Source organism: Callospermophilus lateralis, unplaced genomic scaffold (genome assembly GCF_048772815.1).
Source record: "Callospermophilus lateralis isolate mCalLat2 unplaced genomic scaffold, mCalLat2.hap1 Scaffold_237, whole genome shotgun sequence".
Taxonomy (NCBI): Eukaryota; Metazoa; Chordata; class Mammalia; order Rodentia; family Sciuridae; genus Callospermophilus; species Callospermophilus lateralis.
The window spans coordinates 52,561-70,713 of record NW_027513245.1 but is presented as its reverse complement, the minus strand read 5'-3'; the positions used below and the strand labels follow the sequence as shown (position 1 = coordinate 70,713).

General features: G+C 39.9%; 1 pseudogene; it reads left to right on the top strand.

The window, feature by feature from the left end:
* The first annotated feature begins 7,920 nt into the window (after positions 1–7,920).
* Positions 7,921–18,153, top strand: part of LOC143640419 (E3 ubiquitin-protein ligase Mdm2-like) — a 35,012-nt pseudogene continuing 24,779 nt past the window's right edge.

The following is an 18,153-nucleotide window of genomic DNA, read 5'->3' as shown; positions in this document are numbered from 1 at the left end:
ACTCAAGTGGTGCCCAGACCCCTGAGAGCCTGTCACGTGAAGGTTCGCCAGCCCCCCTGGAGCTTGAGCTCAGCACCTCAGCCCAAACTCGCCGTCATCCAGGAGGCCCAGTTTGCCCAGAGCGCACCAGGTGAGTGCACTTCGGGGGAAGGGTAGTCAAATGCCCAGGCCAGCAGAGAGGATGCTGCCAAACTCACCATTGAGGCCACTCTGCCTCATGCTTTCTGCTAGGTACCTGAGTGTTAGGTTGTAGGCTTTGAAAATTCTAATAACAGTGGGAGTGTTTAAGAAAGCCAGCAGAGGTTCTTTAAATGGTACTGTATATAGGTTCATGAACTAATTTAGAATTCACCTGTTTCTCAGAGAGTTGCTTTGTCATTCAGAACTCCATAAAATGATTCCACCCCCACCAAAAGCGCCATGTAGGTTGAACATACTAGAGGCTGATTGGAATCTGAAACATGTCCACTTAGTAGGTGAGCACAGCTTTAGTACAGGGATAAAAAGTAGTGGATTTAACTTAAGAGATTTGAGAGCAAATATGTGTAATAAACTGATTTAGAAAGTAAAAATGATATAGTCTATATTTGGTAAACTTAGAATCACTTTTCTTCCTTAATGAAAATGTTTTTAGAAACATCAAAGAACTTCTTAAAATATGTCTAGTTGTGTCATTAAAATGCCCAAGTGCGTTTCTGTCCCTGTTGCTTTGCTCTTCTTCAGTTAGAACTAAAAATGGTGTTAGACTAACTTGTCCTCACTCCCACCAGGGTGAAGATTTGCTGAAGTGGCAGGCGGTATTCGAGGAAGTCCCTGAGTTACTAACTGAGGCAGAGAAGAAAGAGTGGGTGGACAAACTAAGTGAGGCTTTGCTCAGCTCCGATGCCTTCTTCCCTTTCAGGGATAATGTTGACAGAGCTAAAAGGGTAAGTAGGAATTGTGCATTTGCATAGGATTGAGCATCATGTAGATATGATTTCCAAAGTCGTGCTTCTGATTTTTAAATTTCTTGGAGTTACATATCCAAGCTGTGGCTATATGATATAAACCAGTACTACCTAGAGGATTATTTGACTTCTTCATTTGGTGTGTGGATCATCCAAATGCTGTTCTTTGGCCTGTATGAATGAGGTTTCATTGGCTTACGCTCTGTGGAGGGGGATTTTGATTTTTGCATAAACTGGTTTTGAAAATCAATACCAATTTTATCTTCAGAGTGGTGTGGCATACATTGCAGCCCCTTCTGGTTCCGCTGCTGACAAGGTTGTGATTGAGGCTTGCGATGAACTGGGAATCCTCTTGGCTCATACGGATCTTCGACTTTTCCATCACTGATTGTGTCACACCTCGGTGGTGTGCTCGTGTGTAAGGGAATAATTTTCAAAGTGTGAAACTTTGAAAATACCTTTTTAGAAAATAAAACATTTTAATGATTAGATCTGTGGTTTTAGAGGGTTGGGTTTTATTTACCTGAAATCTACTCTAACACTGGCACTTTACGCATGGGGGTTTTTGTGCAGAGCACAGGAGCATCCCTACCTGTTGGAGCTTGGCTCATCCACAGCGTTCCCTAAATGAAACAAATCTGCCAGTGAGCCACAGAGGCTGAGCATGTGAGCAGATGACACCATCCTTGCTCCTCAAGCTACCCTGGGGGGTTCCTCTCAGGCACAGGTTTTTTGTTGTTGTTGTTGTTTTAGTGTTTATTTTTTAGTTGTAGTCAGACACAGTACCTTTATTTTTTTATTATGTGGTGCTGAGGATGGAACCCAGGGCCTCACACATACTAGATGAGCATTCTCCCACTGAGCCACAACCCCAGTCCTCAGACATGGGTTTTTATCATATCACATCCTAGGAATTGTGCAAAAATCAAATGAGATAATTTAACAAGACCTTACAAAGTCAAATGTTCAAAGTACTAGGATGAATCATATGGAATTGATGAAATTTCATTTGCAAAAATACTGGTTTCATATACTATAACCAAACTAAAAAATATTTAATTCAAGATAATTGTGTAAATAACCGATCATATATTCAAAAATATTTACATTTTACTTTCCAGGTACTAACATATTCTAAGGGTCAATTTATATGATTATTATATAGTAAAATTGAAAGCAGACTTAAGATACCCTAGAGATAAGAGTGCAGAAATATACACTAGGTCCATTTTTGCCTGGATAACTGTACTCCCACCTGTCCTTGACCCTTGTCCCCCCATCCATGCCAATTTGCACAAATGCCTTTTATCCAATATGAGAGTTTTGATCTTTTATCATGGCCCAGTTACATTTATTGTTGCTACCAATATGTCTGACCTGTGAATTTATTTCTGCTATTACAGTTGTTTTTTCTATTTAATGTGTTCTGTCTTTGCTGAAATTCATTTGGACCTATGAAGATGTTGTGATTTATTACAGAGAATTTCCAAGATAAAAGAGCTGATATTATCACCACTTCTTCAAAGTAGTTATTTCTGCTTCTTTTCCCTTCCCCAAGCACCTTTTTGGTGTCCTCTGGACTGAGATTTCCTGCCCCAGTGAGCACTCAGGGATGCAAGGCATGAGAGCAAACCCTGGGTTGAGTCTTTGGTCAATCCTGGACTGCAATTTGGAGGTGCTCTTCTTCTGTCCTCCTCAAAATAAAGACTCAGTCTTGTCATTAATGTTGACATTTACAGTTTACAATGTACTCCTTACAACATCCGTCCTGTTTAATACTCAGAAAATCCTTGGGAAGTAGTACTTATTACCTTTTCAATTTCACAAAAGAAGATTGAAAGTGAGTTGTTAAATGGCTTTCCCAAGATCAAATAGCTAGGTGATGACCAAGGCTGGGGAATGAGCTAAAGAAAGTGTAGTTCCTGAATCCTCCTCAGTCCTTAGAATTATGGAAGTAAAGCTATCAGGAAATGCTGACCCAATTAAATTATATATTTCCACTTAAGGGCAATTCAATCAGATGAGTGTTGTTAATTCTTATTCCTTCCTTCACCCCACTATCCAGTTTACCCTCACTCAGGAACTGGCTTCATATGTCACTCACATGTGGAAGCCAGAATCCAGTAAGTGACCCAAAATACCTCCCTTTTTCTCACCCACTATATCTAGCTAGTTACCAAATCTCCTTGACTTACCCTCCTGAATCTCTCTTAAATCTATGTACCCCTTGCCACGCACAGTGGTACATGCCTGTTATCCCAGATTCTCAGGAGGATGAGGCACAAGGATGATTAATTCAAAGCCAGCCTCTAGCAATTTAGTGAGGTGTCCTGTCTCTAAATAAAATATAAGAAAGGGCTAGAGATATGGCTCAGTTGTTAAGTGCTTCTGGGTTCAACTCCCAGTACCATCCCCTCTCTCCATTCATCAACCTGGTCCTACCCACCACTGCCTCACATCTCTGGCCTTCAGTGGCTCCTGACTAGGTATCCCATAGTCAACCTTGCTTTTTCCACATTTTTGATTCAGCAGCAGCCATAATGATCTTAATTAAATCAAAATCTGACCACCGAATTTCTCTCAAAACCTTCCTTGACTTGCCATTGCACAAGGAATAAAGTCCAAAATCTTTCACTGCTGCTTGGAAGGCTAGGGGGCGGGGTCCAGATCCCTCTAGCCACCCTCCAGCTTTATATCAAGGTGCTGGCTTTCTTCCCTCACCTCATGATGACTGTGTCTCATGCCTCAGGATTCCTGCTCCCTCTCACCTATGCTATCTCACAAGCTCAGCTCTTCCCCACCTGTCTCCTCCACCCTCCTCCTCTATATCCAGGCAGCTCTGTATCCTTACTCTTTCCACCAGGAAGACACTTTCTGACTACCAGCATCCACCAGTAAATGGACATCATATAAAAATGCTGCTAGTGCCATTCCCCCAGTTTCAGAAATAAATTAGGCCCAGGGTGGGCAATGGCATGCTCAGAGCCATAGAGCAAGGAGGTAACATCACACACTGGCCTATTTGGGCTCTGCCTTCCCACTGCCATGTAACCTCATAGTTAGCCTCTCATTTCTTTGTAGTAAGATAAATGAAATAAACATACCCCAAACCACTGAAGTACTCAAATGAGGCTTGAGGCCAAGTATTGTTTCCATAGTATGTACTCTGGTGTACATATAGGATTTATTGAAAATCCCAGCTCCAAAGGCAGAGACTGGGCTGGCAGGCTGTTCCAGCCAGCTTTGTTGCTCCATGAATGGTAACCCCCACTGTGACTAAGGTGACATTCCTCCATGTGACTTCCAGGGACAGACCCCTTCAAGATGATACAGAAAGACCCTTTGAAAAGGTCAGGTGGAACAGAAAGTATACTGAATTAAAATCCATGAAGCCCAAATCATTACATCTTACATAACAATAAGAGGCAAGCAATTTTTGTGAGCACTTACTCTGTGGTGTTGCTAAGTGCCTTGTGTCCTCTCTTTCATTGAGTCCTCCCAGTTACCCAGATGGTTGGTTACTACTAATGGCCCCATTTTACAGACAAGGAAACTGATGAATGGAGCAAACAAATAATTCACCCCCAAAGACACTGAACCAGAAAGGACCTTAAGAAAGTTTCTGGTGGCTGGACAGTGGCCTGAGAAGGTTCATGGGTTCTAGACATTCACAAACTGGGAAACTTGGGTTTCCTATAGCAGCTTGATTGATTGATTTGTACAATGGACACTGCCAAACCCAATCCTGGTCAGGATGATATTGAAATGGATTGTAAATAAGTATGTTCTTCTGGTGGAAAAAGAAAAGAGACAGAGTATTGTGGAATTGTTATTAAGAAATGGTGACTGCTAAGAATTCATAGATCAAATTGTGTACTATGTGTCTTTGTGTGTGTGTGTGTGTGTGTGTGTGTGTGTGTGTTGTGCACCTGCACACATGCTGAATATCTCTTACTCTCACTACTCTAGCATCATTCCAATTCCTCACAGGATCATCTTACTTTCTTAATGCTAAGGCCTGAGAGATCAACAGCCCCTCTGTTTCCTAAGCACCAGCCCAGTCTTATTCTAGAAGTTTGGGGAGAGAGAGAGAGAGAGAGAGAGAGAGAGAGAGAGAGAGAGAGAGAGAGAGAACAAACCCAGAGTAGCTCTAAAATGCTGAGCATGGCTGGGTGCAGGGTGGGGTATGTGGTTGCATTATATCTGTTTTCTTCATAAGGAAAGAACACAAAATGCCAAATCCAATCTCTGTTCTCTGTCGAAATCTGACCTAATTCCGCAAGTGAAATAAATATATTTAGGTGTCTTGTTGCTGCCACCCACCCCCCAAAAAAACCTTACCTTCAAGTTTCTTTTTTCCTTAAAGAATAAAGCCCAGAATTGAATATGGACACCTGAGCATTCTGGAGTTCCCAGCTGTAGAGACAGCTGTTTCAACTAAGCAGCAAGCATCCTGCCTGGATTTGGTTCCCAGAAAAATAAAACAGGCTTCTGGAGAACTCAAGAAGTGAGAGAGGGTGAGGGACCCTCCTGATGAGGAAGTTCACAGAGGGCACAGAGACTCTGGTGGTCTTTCCTGAAAACCACAACTTCTGGCAGCAAGAGGCTGAAAGACACTCAACTGGTTAACAGGCCACACACAGCAAATAAATGACACAGCATGAGGACAATGCATGAACATAGAGAAGCACATGCAGAGTGACACCAGATGGAGGAGGCAGCCTGGGTCGGGCTGGGTATTCATTACTTCTCACTCATACTGGGGTTATCAGATATGCTAGTACCTCAAGGGGCCCCATTGGAGGGCATCTCCTTTGAGTGTTGAGGGTCTCTGAATCCACCTCCTGCTCTCAGAAGCTATAAAAGATCATTACCTTAGCCCTGGTGTGACCCTGGGAAGTCATTAAAAGGGAACCAAGGGAGTGTCAGTTTGTTAGATGTGGCAGATGGGAGCTCCCTCTATACTAAATTGTGGTGAGGAAACTGGCAGAAAGAAGTGCTGACATGGAAATGGAGATGGAACTTGAAAAGAGAGTAAAGAGATGAAAAAAGTTCTCTGATTCCCCCACACTTCCCTTTACCACCTTCCACCCACAGATCACCTGCCCCAGCCCAGACCTGTCAGAAACACTATTTTGAGCTTTTTCCACCACTGTGACAAAAAGACCTGGCAAGAGCAACTTTAGAGGAGGAAAAGTTTATTTGGTATTCAGGGTTTCATAGTTTCAGTCCATAGATGGCCAATTCCATTATTCTGGGCCCAAAATTGGGCAAAACATCATGGTGGAAGGATTGCCAGAGGAAAAACAGCTCAGGACATGGCACTAGGAAGCAAAGACAGCTAAAATGACCAAGAACAAAATATAAACCCCAAAAGCATGCTACCCATGACTCACCTTCTCTAACTAAACCCTTCCTATCTACAGTTACCTCCCAGTTAATACCCAGCAGAGGATTAAGGCACCAATTTGGTTAAGGATTTCATAACCCAATCAGTACACTTCTGAATCTTCTTGCATTGTCTCACGCATGAGGTTTTGGGGGACACCTCAACTCTAAACCATAACACACATGGACACAGTTACCCACAGACACATCCCACTGTGTACACAATTGCATATGCCTCAACTGAACCACAGCATCTCCAGCCCTTGGTACCCTAGCCACACCTGAGATTGCTGAGCAAGGGGAATCCATAACTTGGAAATTTCCAGTGTTTTAAAGAGAAAAAGTGGGACCTGAGAATAATTAGAGGCTAAATCTAAAATGATTAACATGCAAGTTTCAAAACTTAGACTCCAGAGTGGGGCTGATCCAATTTCAAATCCTCCCTCCACCACTCTTGCCTGAGTAGTCTTGAACAAAGATCTGAATTTCTCTCTGGCTTTGGTTTACCTGTCTATTGAGGAGTTTTTATGAGGATCAAAAGAGAAAAATATGCATGTTAAGAGCATAAATGCAATAAGTATTGTCATATTTACTCTTTGGGGCTTTTCTTCTTCAATCAGCAAGCATTCATTGATCAAAGACCATTCTTATGTTTTTCCATCTGGATTTCAAAGGCCATACTTATGTTTTTTTTTCATCCGAGTTTCAGATGGTCTGTGGGGCACAAACACCTTCCAAAGTTTTGAGTGGACCTGTGTCTTGGTGTTAATCATATTTTTAATATGGCCAAGTCTATATTTTTTAACTTGAAACAAACTAATAATTATAAAAATGGTCATACATGTTGGTTGGCATCTGTTCTTCCTGGATCCATGGAAAGGTGGCCTTCTTCTTCTGGCGGGCTTGTGGTAGGAGTTTGTGGAATGGCTGGAATGAGGAGTTCAAGGAGCCATGCCAACTGAGGTCCTGAGCTGTGCATGGAAAGTTTTCAAAACATACACACCTGAAAGCCAGATGACAAGTTGAAATGACAGCTTCTGTGGTGGGACAAAGATAAGAAAGATCCTGTGATTCTTCACATTTGCTTTCTGATTGTTCCTGATTTCCCCAAGGAGACCCTTGGATTGCTTAGAATGTCTATTTTTAGGTGAAACTGGAAAGCTTAAAGCTAACCAGGGAGCTCTCCCCTTGAGGACGAAGGCTGCATTTCTAGGTTGACTTCAAAGCTCCAAGTGTCTTGAGCTAGATTTGACAATTTATCTGCATTTCCACTTTCATTTAGAAGATAGTGTGGGATGGTCCCCTTCAATCTTTTATCTTTCTCTTCTGCATTCTGTGCCCTTGTTTCTTCTCTTCAGCTCTGAAAATCCCAGATCCTGTCTGCTGGTGGTCAAGATGCCCAGAAAAGAGCCCACATTGATTACACATCATCTCTAGACACATGTCCCAGACTCTTCTCCCTGGCCTGCCTGACCTGTGGCTCAGGGACATGTCCCACTGCTCTTCTGATGTCTGCTATCAGCTCTTGCTTACTCAGAGAACAAATAGGGAGACAGACACATGAAATCATTCCACTGATGGCCACATGGCAATGAAAAGGTGAGGCAGACTTGACCTCAGACACAGTAATAGCTGAAACCTCTCTATTCAGGTCTTTCCAGCTCCTCTCTCAGTAAAGCTGAATTCTGGCCCCTCCTTGGCTCAATAAGTTTTGAGATCTTCAGGAAGGACCTTTGAATGCTAGACACATTGGAAGATTGTATGTTCAGGGTTCAGTAGGTCCACCGTAATGTCAGCTCTGTTCACGTTTTCAAACATAAAGCTATGAGTCTGGGGCTTCTGATGAATGAGCAGGTCTTCAAGTCACCTGTTATCATTTTGGACCTGATTCAAGGGGGAACTGAAGAATAGAGACATAATTCTCTAGGTCAATGGATGGTCCTTGGTGGACCTAAGCTATGACAGTTCCCTGAAAGTGTTCAGGGGAATTGCCTATTCCGAGAGGTCCTAAGAGGCTTTCCATGTACCTGAATACCATTTTCACTGGAGATGCAACCCCCAAGACTATCCAGATGACAACCCCTGGGTATTCCCACCAAAGCTGTTGATCTGTCCTAGCAGTCAACACTCAGCAAAGAGCAGCTGCTGGCAGTGGGTGAGGCTACAGGTCCCAGGTTTGTGCCTTAACATGCCCAAGATAATGGGCAGGAAGCTAACTCTGTATCCCAAGCCTATGGCCTGGCCCCCATGCCCCCAAGCTGAGACCCTGCCATGAAAAGTAGAAAGTTTGGCACTCAGGATAGCCAGAATCAAAATGAACTGCTCAGAGAGATAGAACCCATGCTGAACTTTCTTATCAGCAGAAGCAAATGGGTCAAAAAAAAGGCACCTGCCAAGGTGGAGACAAAAGACACAGGGATCCACGTAGACAGTTAAGCCCCCAGGTGCACATGAGTATGTTTGCATGTATTTGTGTGTGTGCACTCCCTGAGACTCACCATTGCAACTGAGAACCAGCCTGAGCTATCCCACACACCTAAATATACACTCCCATGTGACAACCCTTCAACCCTGAAAAGGATAATTTTAAAATGTGCATGGACCTAGGCTGTATCTCTCTCCACAAGACCCAAGCCCATCAATTATCACTGCATGGTAACCCCTGTTTTCCCACTTCAATCCCATGTAATCCTCGAGGACCCCTGTAAGGTGGTATTTTTTTGTGTTCCACACTTCACATGTGCCAAGACTAAGGCTAGAGGAGAACCACCCTTCCTGAGTTCATCCAGCAAGTTAAAGGTACATGTGCATCTTGCATTCAGGCCTGTGGCCCATGCCAAGGCCAAGGGAAGAGAGAAATGGTCTGAGCCCTTGACCAAGCTTGACTGCCTTTGACCTTGACCCAGCCAAAGACCAGGAAGAATTGTAGGAGGAGAGAGGAGTCAAATGAAAGAACTGATCCAAATTCCCACAAGCTGCTGTCTTGATTAGATTAAGTGAGAGTTGAGGTGAGAACTTAAAGGACAGGGACCAGCACCTCTGTGTTGACCATACTGGCACTTTCTGGTTCTCTTGAGGGGAGAGTTATCAACATAATGGGAGAAGCTGTCCTCTTCTCCAGGAGAAATCAGCTGGATGAGGTGGTTCTAGAAGGGTCAGAAGATGATGAATAGAAGTTTCTGTCTGTTCTTCTATTCTTAGAGTATGTCAGCCACTAGCCCTACAGACACTATGCTGCCATACTTTCCATCTGTATTATCTTCTGTTTGCTCTCTGCAGATGTTTTCTGCTCAATGCTACTGATGATCCTCCAGAAGGAATGGCATGTTCAATAGCATACTTGTAAGCCACAGAGAGAAAATATTGTTCTTCATTGGACAGTGGCTCATTGAGCTCTGTCTCATTCTTTGTGGCCAGGGCAACATCTTTGGAGGGCTCCCCCTGATCAGCCAGTTGGGCTCTCTGCACCAGTTGCTCAGAGTCCTCCATCTTCACTGTATGGTTCCAACTGGAGGAAAAATACCAAGGTGTTCTGCATGTTTTGTAGGGAGGCTATGGTGTTTCTGGAGCCCAGGTGCAGAGGGACCTACCCACAAAGCAAGCAACTGAGACAGTGGTGGCAGGGGTATGGGGCCCTTTATTTTAGCAACATCTTTCATGTCATAGGAAACATTCAACCCTTTTGTTCTGTTCCTGGCTTATTTCTTAGAATGCTCTTCCAGGGTGGTTCTCATTGTACTGGATTGGAAAGGGTGGGGGTAGGCAATGTAGCCAACAATATCATGAAGGTGCAGGCCAGGGTCAAGGGAGTAAGGGCATACTGACCTGTCACTGCTGCCATGCCTCCTGCAGGGAAAATGGAAATAAGGGCAAAGCTAAAGTTTCAGACTCAAGTGCTATCCGATAATGTGTGTATATTTGTAAACTACCATTAGCATAAATTTGGAACAATAACATTGGTGCTTTCTCCAAACTCTTATTAAATGTGGACCAATATTGTTGACCAAGAGGTATATATCACTAGCTAAGCACACTTAAGTGGCAAGATGCTGTGGTGTTTTCAGAGCTGCATGTAGCTATTTGGATTCAGAACATACTGAACCCTGCAAGAGAAAATAGACTCAGCTTCTGCACTCTGCTGGAATACCAGTGGGCAGAGCCTGGTGTTAAGAGCTGCTTGACTGCAGAGGCCTTCTGCTTACATGGACCTCAACAACCAGTAAAAGTGGGAAACTCTCCTGACCCTGTGAGTACCTTTTAGTGATATATGGGCACTTTTCATATGTATCAATATAAAAGAGATTTGTTGATATGGGAGGTTAAATAAGTTTTAAAAGTGATGCCAGAATCCACTTATTATTAAATACCAAATAATCTTATAGTAGAATTTAGGATAGGTTGCATGCTTGAAACTAGAATATGGATCCCTTGGTTTGGTATTTTCTTTTCTCTGAAAAAAAAAAAAACATATTTGAAAGGGCCACATCATTAACACAATCTAAGAAAGCTAAGAAATTCAGAATTTAGACATTTATCTCACTCTTAGAACAAAGTATTGATCAATAAGGGGGAGAGTTTGCTGTAGTACCTATTATGGGTTTGGGGGAGGAAATACTTTGGAGTCAGATTTGGTTTTGAAGTAGGGAGATAACCCAGAGGAAATTGCAGTTACCCAAAGAAGAATATGGGTACAAATACTAAAACAAAAATAGTTGATATATGTTCTAGAAATCTTATTTCTGTAACTGGCTAGTAGACTGGTTGAGCATATGGACACAAAGGATGAATTAGGAATAATTGAATTTATTAATCAATTGAGTAAGATTTCAGAGAAGCAGTTTGGTAATTACTTCAGAGAAAACTTTGAGATTTTTATTTTGATGTTTCTTGTTTGAGGGGACTAAATAGGCAGTCTAATGTTTGTGAAAAAAAATCAAGTAGTGTTGGATCAAATGGCATAAATGTTGAAGAATCAGCAGTGAAATGACATGGAAAGTTAAATAAATTTAAAGATTGGTTAACAAAATAGCATGAAAAAAGAAAGTAACACAGACTGGAACCTAGCCTCATGTAGGTCAAGTGTTGGCTATAGGAAGAAACAGTAAGAGATAAGTGGAAAATAAGTTTGAAGAAAACAGAAAATTTTCATATCTGGACAGTCAGCTAATGTTTCTAGGAGGATAAGATTGCCATTTAATTTTATACTTCTGAACAAACAGATGTTTCTATTTGATTTGGAAATAAGGGGATTATTTTTGATTCTGAAACAAGATAATAATGAAATAAGATAAGGATGAAATAAGATAATAAAGAAATAAATAATAATGGGTTCTTTGGCAACACTATCAGTTTTAATTCTTCTGAGTACTACCTGGGTTACGTAGCCTACAGACACCATTTATCTGTGGCTTATTTATTTCATTTGTTATAGGTTCCTTGAGTTGAAGGAAGTATTTTCACTCTGAAATGACAGAATATTTAATGCAATGTCTGTAAGTGTTGAGTTTCATGATACTTTAATTCTAAGAGAACCACCATGTGCACACCACCTATGTTGCTTCCACTTTAGAGAAACATTCTATGTGACTTCCGAATCAATAACTCTCCCTTGCCATGACCAGTGTAGCCAAACTAGAAAGTTCCTGTGACAGGCAATGGGAGATTGGAAGAATAAAGACTCACATACTCAGATTGTGAAAATAACAGCTGGGATTGTGTGGAGTGCTGCTCTTGGATAGAGAAGCAGATCTAAAGAATTATGCCAGCAATCTTTATTATATATATATATATCTCATTAATTAGATTAAAGACTACACAAGTATTATTCATTGTATTTATGAAAGTTTCAGAGTTAGAAACATTATGCAGCTTATACCTCAGTTACATTCTGCAGTTGAAATATGCAATGTTAGGAGCATTGTGTATCTCTCAAGAAAGTCCATTGTTTAAAGTTACTATTATGTGGGCAGGTTCAAGAGCAACAGAGGTGGTAGAAAATTATGGTTGTCTTTGCTTAAATAAATTTCTTCATTCCCAGGAGCTCTGTGACTGAGAGCAAGGTTGAGGCTGATAAGACTCTAGCACAGAGCCTCCACTTGAAGGGCATTACCATAGCAACTGGGCATCCTACACCTTTGTACAGAAACTTTCCATGCTTGCACCAAGCATGCCACAGCCAAAAAGTCATCAGGGACCCTCTTCTTAGACATTGATCTCTCAATCACTGTCACCATTCTCCACACTCCTCTTCCTAGGGAAATGTTTTTTTTTTTTTTCTTTTGCTTTTGTCTGTGCTTCATGGTTGCCATTAAGTACTTTTCTCTGCTTCTCCACTTACTTGGAACTTATTCTCTTTATCTTTTCATTTCAAAATTATATTTCTGCTCTTTATGCAATTTTATTTTTTCAAACTTCCTTCCAGCATGTTGAAGCTGAGCCATTAAAAAATTATTAGTGGGAACAAAGGATTAACTAGCATACAAAGCTAGATGATGAATTAGACTGCATTTGTGAATAAGTGAATAAACTAATCAATGAAAATATGGGTGTGGGGGTTAACCTTCAGACTCCCAGAAAATGCTTAAAATCACTCACTTGTCCTTTTGATAATATTAATTCTGCATATCCAAGAGCAATGTAGATATTTCCATCTTCTAAGGTCTTCTTTGACTTCTTTTTTTGGGGTTCTGTAGTTTTGATTGTATAGATCTTTCACCTCTTTCATTAAGTTGATTCCCGAGTTTTTTTTTAGGTTATTGTAAATGTGGTAATTTTCCTCATTTCTTCTCAGAGTAAAAAAACACACACTACACAGATTTAATGCAATTCTGACCAAAATCTCAATGACATTTCTCATAGAAATAGAAAAAGCAATCATGAAATTCTTTGGAAAAATAAGAGACCCAGAATAGCTAAAGCAATCCTTATCAGGAAGAGTGAAGCAGGTATCATAACTATACCAGAACTTAAACTATACTACAGAGCAATAGTAACAAAAACACAAGGTATTGGCACCAAAACAGACTGGTAGATCAATGGTACAGAATAGAGGACACATAGACAAACCCACAAAATTACAATTATATTAGACAAAGGTGCCAAAACATGCACTGGTGAAAAGATAGTCTCTTTAACAAATAGGGCTGGGAAAACTGGAAATCCATATGCAACAAAATGAAAGTAAACTCTTATCTCTCACCATGCAGAAAACTCAAAGTGGATCAAAAACCTAGAAATGAAACAAGAGACTCTGCATCTAATAGAAGGAAAAGTAGGCCCTAAACTTATCATGTGGGATTGTGCCCCAACTTTCCTTAATAAGACTCCTATAGAGCAAGAATTAAAAACAAGAATTGATAAATGGGATGGAATCAAACTAAAGAGATTCTTCGCACAAAAGAAACAATCTGTGAGGTGAACAGAGAGCCTAAATCCTGGGAGCAAATATTTTCCCCTAAAAGATCAGATCACTAGGGGCTGGGGATGTGGCTCAAGTGGTAGCGCGCTCGCCTGGCATGCATGCAGCCTGGGTTCGATTCTCAGCACCATGTACAGACAAAGATGTTGTGTCTGCCGATAACTGAAAAATAAATATTAAAAAATTCTCTCTCTCTCCTCTCTCACTCTCTCTTTAAAAAGAAAAGATCAGATCACTAATCTCTAGGGTATATAAAGAACTAGAAAAGCTAAGCACCAAAAAACAAATAACCCAATCAATAAATGGGCCAGAGACCTGAACAGACACTTCTCAAAAGAGGATATACAATCAATCAACAAATATATGAAAAAATGTTCATCATATCTAGCAATTAAAGAAATGAAAATCAAAACTACTTTAAGCTACCATCTCACTCCAGTCACAATGGCAGCTATTTTGAAGACAAACAACAGTAAGTGTTGGCGAGTATGTGGGGAAAAATGTATACCCATACATTACTGGTGGGACTGCAAATTGGTGCAGCCAATATGGAAAGCAGTGTGGGGATTCCTTGGAAATCTGGGAATGGGACCACCATTTGACTGAGCTATCTCTCTCCTCGGTCTATACCCATAAGACTTAAAGACAGGATACCACAGGGACACAGCCACATCAATGTTTATAGAAGCACAATTCACAATAGCTAAACTCTGGAGTCAACCTATATGCCCTTCAGTAGATGAATGGATTAAAAATGTGGCACATATGCACAATGGAATTTTACTCAGCAATAAAAAAGAATAAAATCATGGCATTTTCAGGTAAATGGATGGTGCTGGAGAAGATAATGCTGTGTGAAGTTAACACATCCCAAAATACAAATGCTGAATGTTTTCTCTGATATAAGGAGGCTGAGTCATAGTGGAGTAGGGAGGGGGAGCATGGGAGAAATAGATGAACTCTAGACAGAACAGAGGGGTGGGAGGGAAAGGGAGGGGGCAGGGAGTTAGCAAGACTGGTGGAATGTGATAGACATTATTATCCAAAGTACATGTATGAAGACAAGAACTGGTGTCAACATATTTATATACAACCAGAGATATGAAAAATCTGCTGTATATGTGTAATGATAATTGCAATGCATTCTGATGTCATTTATTTTTTTTGAATCACTGTCCTTACTTTTGTACACAGGTGTAGGATCTATGTACTTATAGAATACCAAAGGTGAAAAAACTGCTATCAGTATCTGGGCACTCTTTCTCAGCTGCCTACACTGTAATGAGAAACAGGCAGTAGTGCTCCCAAAGACAGGTACCTAACCTTGCTGAAACTGTATATATTGCTTAGGTGACAAAAATAAATGCAATTAATTTTCTGTAATAGTTTTTTTCAGCTTGTCTTCTGTATGCTCAGTACCTTGAGGTTAATGTGAAGTGAAGAAGACCTTTTTTAACCATTAACAATTTATTTGTGTCCTATAGTCTCTTTTGGATATCTAGGTATCTTTTAAAGATATTGCCTTTTATATTTGCTGCATCTTCTCCTGCTGCTTAGAATGAAGTCTGGCTATTAATTGAGAGGCAGGAAATATCTTATATATGCTCATAGATATGAAGTAGATGGAAATCTTGGAACCAGGCCTAAGTATATTGAATGGAGTTCTTTGCTGCTATAGGTATCACATCTGTTCTGGTCACAGAACCACTCAAGTCATGCATGGTTTTTGGGAATGATATGCTTGGAGAAAGTGAATACTGGGCTTGAATCATTCCATCTGCCTGTTTATTCTACTTCTGGGCCTCTAGTAATGTACCTGCTTTCTAAGCACCTCCATTTGAGCTCAAGAGAAGTCACAAAAGTGTCTGGACCGCTCACATGCTACATACGAGAACATAGACATACAGAGCATAGCAGATGTGCATCCAGATGATCTTTCTAGTCCATCTTTGTCAGAACAGCATCATCTTCCAAGCAAACACTGCAGAATAGGAGCAGAAACTGTACTGGGGCTCCATTTCTCTGAAATTTTGCTAACACATCAATGTCAGAAGCCTTTTTTTAATCTTGCCTACATCCTTTCACAGTCTGTCAGCTTAGAAAGACTATTTTCTTTTCCTCTCTAAAAGTACCTTTCACAAATTTTATATTCCCATTTCCAAGGGACAAGAAGTGCCATGACTCAGCTGTAGATGGGAAGCAAGAAGAGAAAGCTGCTTTCATGTGATAGCACACAACAAAGGGATATTTACAAATTATTATATTTACAAAAATCATTAGATTTATACCCTATAATCAATATGATATAAAATCCAATGCTCTTTTTACTATTGGAATTCTAAAGTAGAATGTGCTATTTCATGAAGCAATATATATCCATTTAATAAATAAAAACTTTTGAAATAGCAAGCCAATAAAATACTGATGGCTTTGAATAAGGCAAAATACTCTTTTACTAAATGGAAGTAGCACAAAAATCAAATACTGAAAACAGACTTAAAAACTAATAACAGTATTTTTTAGCTTCTGAACAGTAGTGTTGCATGTCATCCCAGAGTGTCTTTTGCAGTAGAGCATCACTTGACTGTCATTCAGGCACTTCAAATGCACAACACACACACACACACACACACACACACACACACACACACTCAGAGAAACATAGTTCTAAGTAATCATTCTCTGTGACTTTAACACTTGACTTTTCTTAGAGCAGCCCCATTTTAGTCAGCTGAATAGAGGCTGCAAGTTTTATCTGAGTTCTATGTGTGGTAATCATTAAAAAAAGGTTTGTTGGGAAGTAGCTCTATATTAGAATGCTTGCTTAGCATACATGAAGTCCTGGGTTCAATTCCCAGCACTGCAAGGGAGAAAGAAAAGGTTGATCAAGTAACTTTTTGTACTGTTTATACATTTACTGAAGTAATTAACTACATACTGACCAAGAAAATAATCTTAAGGATTTATCTACTGACTATCCCTTAAGTTTGAGACTTGAAAAGAATAGGGAAAAAAAGAACTAGTACCTCCTAAGTCTTACATAATAGATGCAGTGCTGCTGCATCAATCAATAGACACTTAGGTTTTTTACATTTTTATCTGTCATGAATAGTGTTCCAATGGGACATGGGCCTACAAATGTCTCTTGGATATACTGATTTTATTTCCTTTGTATTTGAATTCAGTACTAGAAATGCTGGATCATATATAGGTTCATTTTTTAAAATATTTATTTTTAGTTGTAGTTGAATATAATACCTTTATTTTATTTATTTTTATATGGTGCTGAGGTTCACATTCAGGGCCTTACACATGCTAGGTGAGCACTCTACCCTCTGAGCCACAACCCTAGGCCATGATTTTAATTTTTTTGAAGAATTCCCATACTGTTTTACACAATGAACATATTGATTTACATTTCTGTCAGCAAAATGCAAGGGTCCCCTTTTCTCCACATCCTTCCCAGCATTTGTTATCTTTAAATATGTTGACAATAACCATTGAAGCTAGAGTGAAGTGAGATCTCATTGTGGCTTTAATTTTCATTTCCCTAATAATTAGTAATATTGATCATGTTTCCTATACCTCTGAACAATCTGTATGTCTTTAGAAGTATGTCTACTTAGATCTATTGCACATTTTTAAATCAGGTCATTTGTTCTTTGCTATTGCATTGTTTGCATTCTATATATATTCAGGCTGTTAACCAATTATCAGATAATATAGTTTACAAATATGTCCTCCCATTCTGTAGGTTGTCTCTTCATTCTTTCAATTTTTATCAATCTTGTGCAGGAGCTTTTCAGTTTGTCTTCTCTTTTTCCCCGTGCCGTTGTTTTTTCTTTTTTTCCCATAATATCCTAGACCATTCTAATGTTCTGAAGAATTTTCTATGTTTTGGGCGCCGCAATTTTAACTCTAATCTGAGTAAACACATCCGCAAAATGTCTCTTTAAACTTTCTTTCCTTTCATTTAGGCAATACTGCTCTATGTCTGTATATGCCAGTATCATTAAAATAGTATACTGTACAAGTTTGTTTTGTAAATGTCATTAGAAATATACAATGAACACAAATAAACACATTCAACAGTATTTTGTATTTTTGCTTTGATACTGGTAAGGAATTTGAAATTCTTCCTTCTTGAATTAAGCTTTTGATTGTTTAAAAAAATCCCTTAATGGTTTTCATCGCAGATCCAACATTCTGTAAATTCTTCTCTCCATTTTATATATTGTTTGCCTCATCCTTGTGCACTTTTTAATGAAAACAAAGAGCCAGTCAAGGAAAGAAATCCTGACAAAATGAAACTCCAGTGCAGCTGCCTTCTACTATTCTTCAACCTAATGTTTACTAGCTGTTTGGTTTTGTTATGAATTATTATTTTATAGAGATTAAAAA